The 9,841-nt window shown below is 37.6% G+C and overlaps 1 pseudogene; it reads left to right on the plus strand.

Annotated features, from left to right (window-relative positions):
- The first annotated feature begins 5,949 nt into the window (after positions 1 to 5,949).
- LOC102185133 lies at positions 5,950 to 6,898 on the plus strand (annotated as a pseudogene).
- Positions 6,899 to 9,841: the final 2,943 nt, after the last annotated feature.

Below are 9,841 nucleotides of genomic sequence, written 5' to 3' on the forward strand. Positions count from 1 at the left end.
TTTATGCACACATAAGCATATTCTGAAATTCTGTTCCACTCCAGTAGCACATTTAATTCCTTTAGAGTTTTTTGATGGAATACACATTCCAAGCAGAACTATCTTTCAAATTACAGGAATTAGACCTTGTTCAGGATATTTTTGTCATACAGAAAATTATAATTTATAATTCTAACATGAAGAGCATCTAATTCAGTGTTTCTTTGTTAGTTTCTTTTGACATTTTTAGGTCATTAGGTAATATTTAGCTGAGAAATATATGAATTGAGAAGCAAACAGGCAAGCAATAAGAAAAACACTAGTTTTATTGCATATTTTGTCTGTATCATTGTATGTGATTTTGGACAAATCTACCATATATATACATATATAAACATAAAATTTACACCTTACATATATATAAAGCCTGTTTGTCGATTATACCTTAGTAAATTTTAAAATAAATTAAAGCAGAAAGCAATGTATGTACTTAAAAGGAGAAATGTTTGCTGTGAAATCTAGATACCTTTTGCTATGATGTCATTATCCAACAGTTTTTGGAGTCTCTGGGAATGATAATGGAACTTGATGAGAAGATAACAGTCAAACTTGTGATTTACTTTCACATAAAATATTTCTAAATTTGCTGTTGTTTTTCTTCATGTTTCAAGAAATATAAATTGCATCAGGAAATGATAATTAGCTTTAATTGCTTGTTCTGAGCCTCTGAAGAAGGCAAGGGATTCTCTCTAGGGCCTTGTGCCACAGGGAGTGGAGGAGACATAGTAGTCTCAGCATTCCCAGTAAATCCACAAGTCCTCTGGAGGTGGAGGGGGGGCTGCCTTTCCCACAGTCCCATGTAGAATCTCTAATGGATACCTTAGCTTCAGTTATTTCTTCATGAGGGAAATCACTTGGGGAATTTCGAGTCACTGCAAACAATAGGAACAGGAAGTGCATACTCTCCAGAAGGATATGTAGAAGGCCTGGCTTAGCTGGACTCCTTCATAGCAGTGTCCTGAACAAGTGTTTCCTGGGAGTGTGAGGACACAGGGGCCCTGAGGCTCTTTGGTGCATGTATCTCTGCTTCTGCCATTTCGGGGTAGAACTGTGCAAGGAGGATTGACAGGTATTTAACCCAAACTGAATTTAAAGGAACTAAAACTAAACTTCTGAGAAATAGAATCAGCAAGGTTGCCTCTAAATAAGATTTTAAGGCATGGAAAACACAAGGGCTGACTCACAAGACCACAAACAAAAACAATGGGAAGAAATTGTAAGGATAAAACATTTTGCATACCATGCTTACTAGATTTGTTGATAATACAGATTGCTTAAATAATAGCATTTGGGAGATAAGGAAATAGATATTTAATTGCATATAAGTTAACTAGAAGGACATAAAAATCTACCAGAATTGAGTAAAAGGTGATCAGTGGTTTACTCACTTCCCCTCACCTCCCAAGGGACAATAGACAATATCTGGAGGTATCTTTGGTGTCACAGTGCAGGGACCAGGGGTGAAGTTACTGTCATCTAGTGGACAAGGCCAGAGAAGCTGCACAGGATAGCTCCCCAAAAAACAACAATCCAGCCCAAAATATCAATAGTGCCATGATTGAAGAACTCTGAAAAAGATCACTGATAAAGAATAAAGAATTTTATCATAGTGAGAACTGACATGGAAAATTTGCCTCCTGATTGTTACTTAAATATACTCGTGAAAATAGTATGGTAGCTTTTCATTGTATAAAAATTAAATATATGGATAATCCAGTAATCCTGCTTCTGAATATTTATTTATTTAATTCAAATATTTATTTAATCAAAAGAATTAAAATGATGATTTCAAAGAGATATTAGCATTCCTTGTTCATTGCAGAGCTAGTCACAATAACAAAGATTAGAAATAACCAAAATGTCTATGGACCAAAAACTGGATCAAGAAAATGTGGTATGCACATAAAATGACATAAAAAAAGAAAGAAATTATGCAGTAAATTACCACATGGATGACAGTATGCTTAGTGAAATATGTCAGTCACAGAAAGACAAATACTGTATGAATTCACTTATATGTTTATGGACTCAAAAAGTGGATGATTGATGTCAGAGGCGAGAGGAGGGAAAAACAGGAAGTTACAAATCAACGGACATAAAATATCAATTAAGCAAGTTAAATGAGTTCTAGAGATTATACTTACAAATATTATATTGGTAGTCAACAATACTGTATTGTACATTTAAAATATCTTAATTTGGTAGGTCTTATGTGAAATGTTCTTATCACATTAAAATAAAAATAAATATTAGTACAATATGATCACTAAAATCTAAATTTTTACTTGGATTCCATCAGCTTTTTCCCTTTAATTATCTCTTTTTTTCTTGGACCCAATCCAGGTACCGCATTATACTGTCATCATCTCTCCCTAATGTCTGATCTGTGACAGATTTTGACTCTTTCCTTTTTTTTTTTGGCTTCAATAATTCTAAGGAGTATGGATGAGGTATCCTGTAGAATGCTTGCAGATATGGGTTTGCCTAATAATTTTCTTATAGTAAGATGAGATGATAGATTTTGCGGAAAGAATATCATAGAGGTGAAGTTTCTCACCACATCATATCAGGGGATAAATGATGCCCACACTGCACCACTGGAGATGCTCACCTTTATCTTTTACTTCAGGTAATGTTGGTGATATTTACTAAACTTGACTGTGAGATTTGAAATGGAGTTGAATTAATAAAAATTATTTCTACCGTGTTCATGTTCCTTATTTAAACTCTATAGTCCTTGGTTTCTACAATGAATATGTGTTATTTCAACAATTCAACAAACAAATAATTAATGGAATGGATGTGGTGGTGCAACCGAGCATAACAGAACAGTTATTTTAACAGGATCAGTTCATTGTCCAAACTTAATATTTAACTTTGCAAATATCTCTGCTTTAACTCTGAATGAATCATGATGATCTAAACGCTGGACCTTCATATTTCTCCCATATGTTAGAGTAACAGTATGGAGGAACAAGGTTATGCCTGGCATATTGTAGTCATTCAATTAATATTTAATAATGATTTCATATATAATTGCATAATTTTTATAATTATAAAAAAGTATCAGTGTGAGGAAGGGTCTGAGAGAAGTGATTTTAACCTACAAATGTTCATGTGAAATGCCGCAACACTGCTCCAGGTTTTCTAGAACACAAGAAAGAATTACATCAGAGAATTGTGATTAATTTTAATTATTTCAAGGCTTTAAAAGAATGAGACAACAGTCTCTAGGGTTTATGCCCCATAGGTTGTGACTCTAGATGGAAGGCTATATCCATCACTCCAACCAGGAGAGGCCCTACTTTCACTCATCAGCAGGTATGTACAACAGACAGCTCGTGGGAAGCTGCTGTGAAACACAGGAGCTCAGCCTGACGCTCTGTGATGACCTAAGAGAAGGCATGGGAGGGAGGGGGAGGCTCAAGAGGGAGGGGATATATCTGTGTATATCCCTTCCAATCAAAAGTAAATTCAAAAATAAGATTCTAAACAAAAATTAATATTATTTTCTAAGTAGAGTATTAGAAAAACAGTATGAGTAGAAATTTACAATTTAGACATAGAGAGTCCTTGAGTAATACTAAAGGAAGAGGAAGTGGACTCAGCCTACAGAGCTTTGTGTCGAACTGGTTCAGCTAAGCCCCTAAAACAACAGGGCTTCCCTAGTGGAACAGTGGGAAAGAATCTGCTGCCAGTGCAAGAGATGCAAGCGACTTGGGTTTGATCCTGGGTTAGGAACATCCCCTGGAGTAGGAAATGGTAACCCCCTTCAGTATTCTTGCCTGGAAAAAATTCCACGGGCATAGAGTCTGGCGAGCTACATACAGCCCATGGGTTCACAAAAGAGTCTGAAACAATGGAGTGACAGAACACCAACAAGTGCCTGGGATGGAGGGTTAGAAGAGCTCTGAGAATCTGTGGAAGGTGCATTATGTGGTTTCTACAAACTTTTGAAGGAGTAGTCAAATTGAAATAAAGACAAACATTTAATAAAAAGTAAGCAGAGATTAAACAAATGCTAGGGAAAGAAGAGTAAAAGGAACTATTTTTAATTAGGTATGTAAAGCAGCCTTGACAGCAAAAATTAAACAAAATAGAGAAGAAAGGTATAGGAAATATATGAGCTGTCATATTTCCTAAATGCAAAGAAACTCACCAGCAATTTAAAAATAACATTTGGGTCACAAAATCTATTGCATGAAATAAAACATTAGTTTAATATTAATTTTTAAGTGGCTTAAATAAATCAGCTATAGTTAGAGTGTCTAGCTTTGTGATAGATTGTCTTTTGAGATTGTCTTTATTAAACTGATACTCAAATTTATGAGTATAGGAAGACATAGGGATCTTGAGTGTCTCAGTTTTGCCTATGATCTGGCATCACTGCTGAGCCACATAAAATCTATTTCTTGAGTTGTGGGACTAGAAACAGCCTTATCGGAAATGATAGAGAATAGTCCTGGTATGGTAGGGTCTAAGAGGTGTTGGTCACCAATTGTCCATGCGTGTGTGCTGAGCCGCTCAGTTGTGTCCTATTCTTTGTGACTCCATGGACTATAGAGCCAACCCAACCCTGTCCACATAATTTTCCAGTCAAGAACACTGGAGCGGGTTGCCATTTCCTCCACCAGAGGATCTTTCCAACCCAGAAACTGAACATGCATCTCTTGCTTCTCCTATATTGGCAGGTGGATTCTTTACCACTATCCCCCTGAGAAGTCACTGGTCACCAATTAGAGAAATAAGATTTTTTTCTGTTAGTATTTTCTCATGAAATATCATCACAGTGCAGTACTATATTAAATGTGTGATCTTTCTCTTTTACAGGTAATATAGGGACAGAATAAATGTCTTTATTTATGGACATTTCTATGTTAGAATCTTTATTAGTGTTAGTTAAATTTTTCTTAAGTTCCTTTCTCATCTCACCTGATACTGCCTTCTAGTATAGCTCTCTGATATGTACACTTTCATTGGACAATTTCCCACAGATTTAAGATCACTAGTTTGTTCACAAATTGGAACATGATTATGAATAAATGAAGTATCTTAGTACTAAGACATTGAACATAGATTCTCTTTCAGACAAACAGAAAATTTGCGGGAGTCTGGATCAAGATTCCAGTCACAGATGTGTAGATTGATTCTTATTTGCATGTTACAGGGAAAGTCAAGGATCTCTGTCTTGTGCTTTGTCATGTCTTCGATAAAGACCTAGTCTGTATTATTATCCTTGTTATTTGTTCAGTGTTATTATTCCACAAGCAATGTGGTGGGATTGATCATTAGGGCTCCCTGGGTTGAGAAGAACACTATCTGAAAAAAATTAACTAAGGTTTATCTTGACAATAGATTTACTGAGTCAGAAACAAAAGTAAATGTTAAAGTATCATGTGGAATTAACAATAAAGGCACAGATGTAACTGTTAGAGGGGTCATTCTCAGTGTCGCACTGTGAACATGTGATGCAAAATGTAATTTATTTAGAATTTTCTCACTTCTGCTACTAGTTTTAGGACTGAAATAATCAGTTATGGTACTAGGCTAGGTTAATCTTTTATGAATTTATAATGTTCAAGATGACCTAAAAGTGTTATAGAAGGATTTCACTTAAAATAACTCCCAAATCTTTTGATTTCATATTATCTCTAAATGTTGAAATTATACTTCAGAACTAAAAAGTTCAATAATGGTACTGTGCTATTTAAAGAAAAGTTTAAATTGTTATCTTTTAAAAATTTTAGACATTTAGCAATTGTGCATAAGAAACACAGAGAGAGGTTCTAAAAGAGACACTTTACTTCATCTTCCAGCTTTGGAAAGAAGGCATTAACCGAGGGTCTTACATCCTCATTCTCTCTAATATGTTTGTTTCCAGGATGATTCATATTCTGACAAACAGAAACCATGTTTCTATCAGAGAGAAATAAAAGTGGGGCCACGTTCACTCTCCTGGGCTTCTCCTATTACCCAGAGTTGCAAGTGCCCCTCTTCTTGATATTCTTCACCGTCTACAGTGTCACTGTGGTAGGGAATCTTGGGATGATTGTAATCATCAAAATCAACCTCAAACTGCACACCCCCATGTACTTTCCCCTCAGCCACCTCCCCTTTGTGGATTTCTGTTATTCCTCCATCATTGCTCCCAAGACCATGGTGAATCTCATGGTAGAAGACAGAACCATTTCATTTGTAGACTGTGTAATGCAATTCTTTTTCTTTTGTACCATTGTGTTGACTGAGTCCTTTTTATTAGCTGTGATGGCCTATGACCGCTTCATGGCCATCTGCAACCCTCTGCTCTACAGGGTGGCCATGTCCCAGAGACTCTGTGTCATGTTAGTGGTTGGATCTTATGCCTGGGGAACAACCTGCTCCTTGACATTCACATGTTCTGTTAGCTGATTGTCATTTCAAGGTTTCAACACAATCGATCACTTCTTCTGTGAGTTCTCCTCCCTGCTTTCCCTCTCTTGCTCTGATACTTATCTCAACCAGTTGCTGCTTTTCATTTTCTCCACCTTTAATGAGGTCAGCACACTCTTCATCATTCCTGTCTTAACGCGTTTATTGTTATCGCCATCCTCCAGATGCATTCAGCCTGTGGTCGCCGCAAAGCCTTTTTCACCTGCGCCTCCCGCCTGACCGCCATCAGCATCTTCCCCGGTGCCATCCTCTTCCTCTACTCTGTACCAGCTCCACACCCTCCAGGCACACAATCAAAGTGGCATCTGGGTTTTACACGGCAGTCATCCCCATGTTGAGAAATAAGGATGTCAAGGACACAGTCTCCAACATCATGGGCTCTAAAATGTTTCTTATTGAGCATTATTGTAATAGTAGAGTTTTTCCTTGATATGTAAATGTAGTGTGTCTGCAAACGTTGGTTTTTAAAGATACATTTAGATTAATGAAGAGTGAATGCTGTAAAATTTATGAATGCTGAGCTTGGGGAATGATGGGGGAAAGGGATAGTTAGGGTGTTCGGGATGGATATGAACACTCTTCTATTTAAAATGGATAGCCAACAAGGATTTACTGTATAGCACATGGAACTCTTCTCAATATTATGTGGCACCTGGATGGGAGGAGTGTCTGTGGGTGAAAGGATACATGTATATATGTATACATCTGGGTCCCTTCACTTTTCACCTGAAACTATTACAACATTGTCTGTAAAAAGGCTATATCTGAATACAAAATAAGCTTTTTAAAAGCGTTAAATGCCTGTAAAGTTGAAGAACATGAATTTTGGCTCAACGACACTAAATGACTCCCGTCTCTTACTGGGAAAAAGTAATCTCTAAATTTTAAAATTTTTCATCTAAAATTTCAGGCAAAATAATTGTATTACATAGATTAAAATATAATATAGATATCATGTGGCATACCTTGTGTAATCTTAATAAATTTAATTTCATCTTCCTTGTTTTATACAAGAAAGCTAAGCTCTCAATTAGCACATGCATTTGTCTTTATAAAAATACAAATAGCAGTTAAAATAAGTCATGGTGTTCGTCCTTCAAGGAATGAAAATCCAGTGTTGACAAGAGGATACTTAAGAAAGTGACAACTGTATAAGTTAGATAAACAATATCTCAATGGATTTGAGAGGAAAATAAAAGTTCTAGTCCTTCATAAAATAGGTATTATGTTGACTTCTCTTGGATAACCGAAGAGACAGAGTTTTAGGAGACATATGCAGGAGTCTCATCCAGGAGACTAAATCATGACAAACAAGATCAGAATGTAGCAATGTGCTGATGACACAACAAAATTTTATTGAGCGAATGCTGTCTAACTCGTGTGTATATTTGCCTGTGTGTTGGAGTATTTGGGTTGTATTGTATATACAGGTTACTTGGCATGAAGGAAAGCTGATAAGACACTATCTATATTCTGAATATGTTTTCTAAAGAACTCCAATACGGCAGCATGAACAGCTACGATAAACTTCACCAGAGGCTTAAAAATGGAGAACTCATTCTCAGAATATCTTATATGCAAAAGCGAAGCATGACAAGTGACTACCCAATTGGCATTTCATTCTATTTTCCTGGGCTTCCCTTGTGACTCAGCTGGTAAGAATCTGCCTGCAATGCAGAAGACCTAGGTTTGATCCCTGGGTTGGAAGGATCCCCTGGAGAAGGGAAAGGCTACCCACTCTAGCATTCTGGCCTAGAAAATTTCATGGACTATATAGTCCGTAAGGTCAAAAAGAGTCCAACACAATGAAGCCACTTTCATTTTCGGTTATTTTGCCTATGAAGACATCAAAAATATTATCAATTCTTCATGTTTTTTTCTTTCCTAAATATAATGTCTGTATCTTTCTCAACTGAACTAGCACCTTAAACAAAATAAAACAAGAAGTGCTTGCAGTTGCCCAAAGATTTGAAAACTAATTACCTGTGTAACCATCAGTTCAGTTCAGTCGCTCAGTCGTGTCCCACTCTTTGTGACTCCATGGATCGCAGCATGCCAGGCCTCCCTGTCCATCACCGACTCCCGGAGTTCACTCAGACTCGCGTCCATCGAGTCCATGATGCCATCCAGCCATCTCATCCTTGGTCGTCCCCTTCTCCTCCTGCCCCAATCCCTCCCAGCATCAGAGTCTTTTCCAATGAGTCAACTCTTCGCGTGAGGTGGCCAAAGTACTGGACTTTCAGCTTTAGCATCATTCCTTCCAAAGAAATCCCAGGGCTGATCTCCTTCAGAATGGACTGGTTGGATCTCTTTGCAGTCCAAGGGACTCTCAAGAGTCTTCTCCAACACCACGGTTCAAAAGCAGCAATTCTTTGCTGCTCAGCCTTCTTCACAGTCCAACGCTCACATCCATACATGACTACCGGAGAAACCATAGCCTTGACTAGACGGACCTTAGTCAGCAAAGTAATGTCTCTGCGTTTGAATATACTATCTAGATTGGTCATAACTTTTCTTCAAGAAATAAGCACCTTTTAATTTCATGGCTGCAATCACCATCTGCAGTGATTTTGGAGCCCCAAAAATAAAGTCTGACACTGTTTACACTGTTTCCCCATCAATTTCCCATGAAGTGATGGGACCGGATGCCATGATCTTCGTTTTCTGAATGTTGAGCTTTAAGCCAACTTTTTCACTCTCCTCTTTTACTTTCATCAAGAGGCTTTTTAGCTCCTCTTCACTTTCTGCCATAAGGGTGGTGTCATCTGCATATCTGAGGTTATTGATATTTCTCCCAGCAATCTTGATTCCAGCTTGTGTTTCTTCCAGTTCAACGTTTCTCATGATGTACTCTGCATAGAAGTTAAATAAGCAGGGTGACAATATACAGCCTTGCCGTACTCCTTTTCCTATTTGGAACCTGTCTGTTGTTTCCATGTCCAGCTTGAACTGCTGCTTCCTGACCTGCATACAGATTTCTCAAGAGGCAGGTCAGGTGGTCTGGTATTCCCATCTCTTGCAAAATTTTCCACAGTTTATTGTGATCCACACACAGTCAAAGGCTTTGGCATAGTCAATAAAGCAGAAATAGATGTTTTTCTGGAACTCTTTGCTTTTTCCATGATCCAGCGGATGTTGGCAATTTGATCTCTGGTTCCTCTGCCTTTTCTAAAACCAGCTTGAACATCAGGAAGTCCACCGTTCACGTATTGCTGAAGCCTGGCTTGGAGAATTTTGAGCATTACTTTACTAGCATGTGAGATGAGTGCAATTGTGTGGTAGTTTGAGCATTCTTTGGCATTGCCTTTCTTTGGGATTGGAATGAAAAGGACCGTTTCCAGTCCTGTGGCCACTGCTGAGTTCTCCAATTTGC

Source organism: Capra hircus, unplaced genomic scaffold (assembly GCF_001704415.2).
Source record: "Capra hircus breed San Clemente unplaced genomic scaffold, ASM170441v1, whole genome shotgun sequence".
Lineage (NCBI taxonomy): Eukaryota > Metazoa > Chordata > Mammalia > Artiodactyla > Bovidae > Capra > Capra hircus.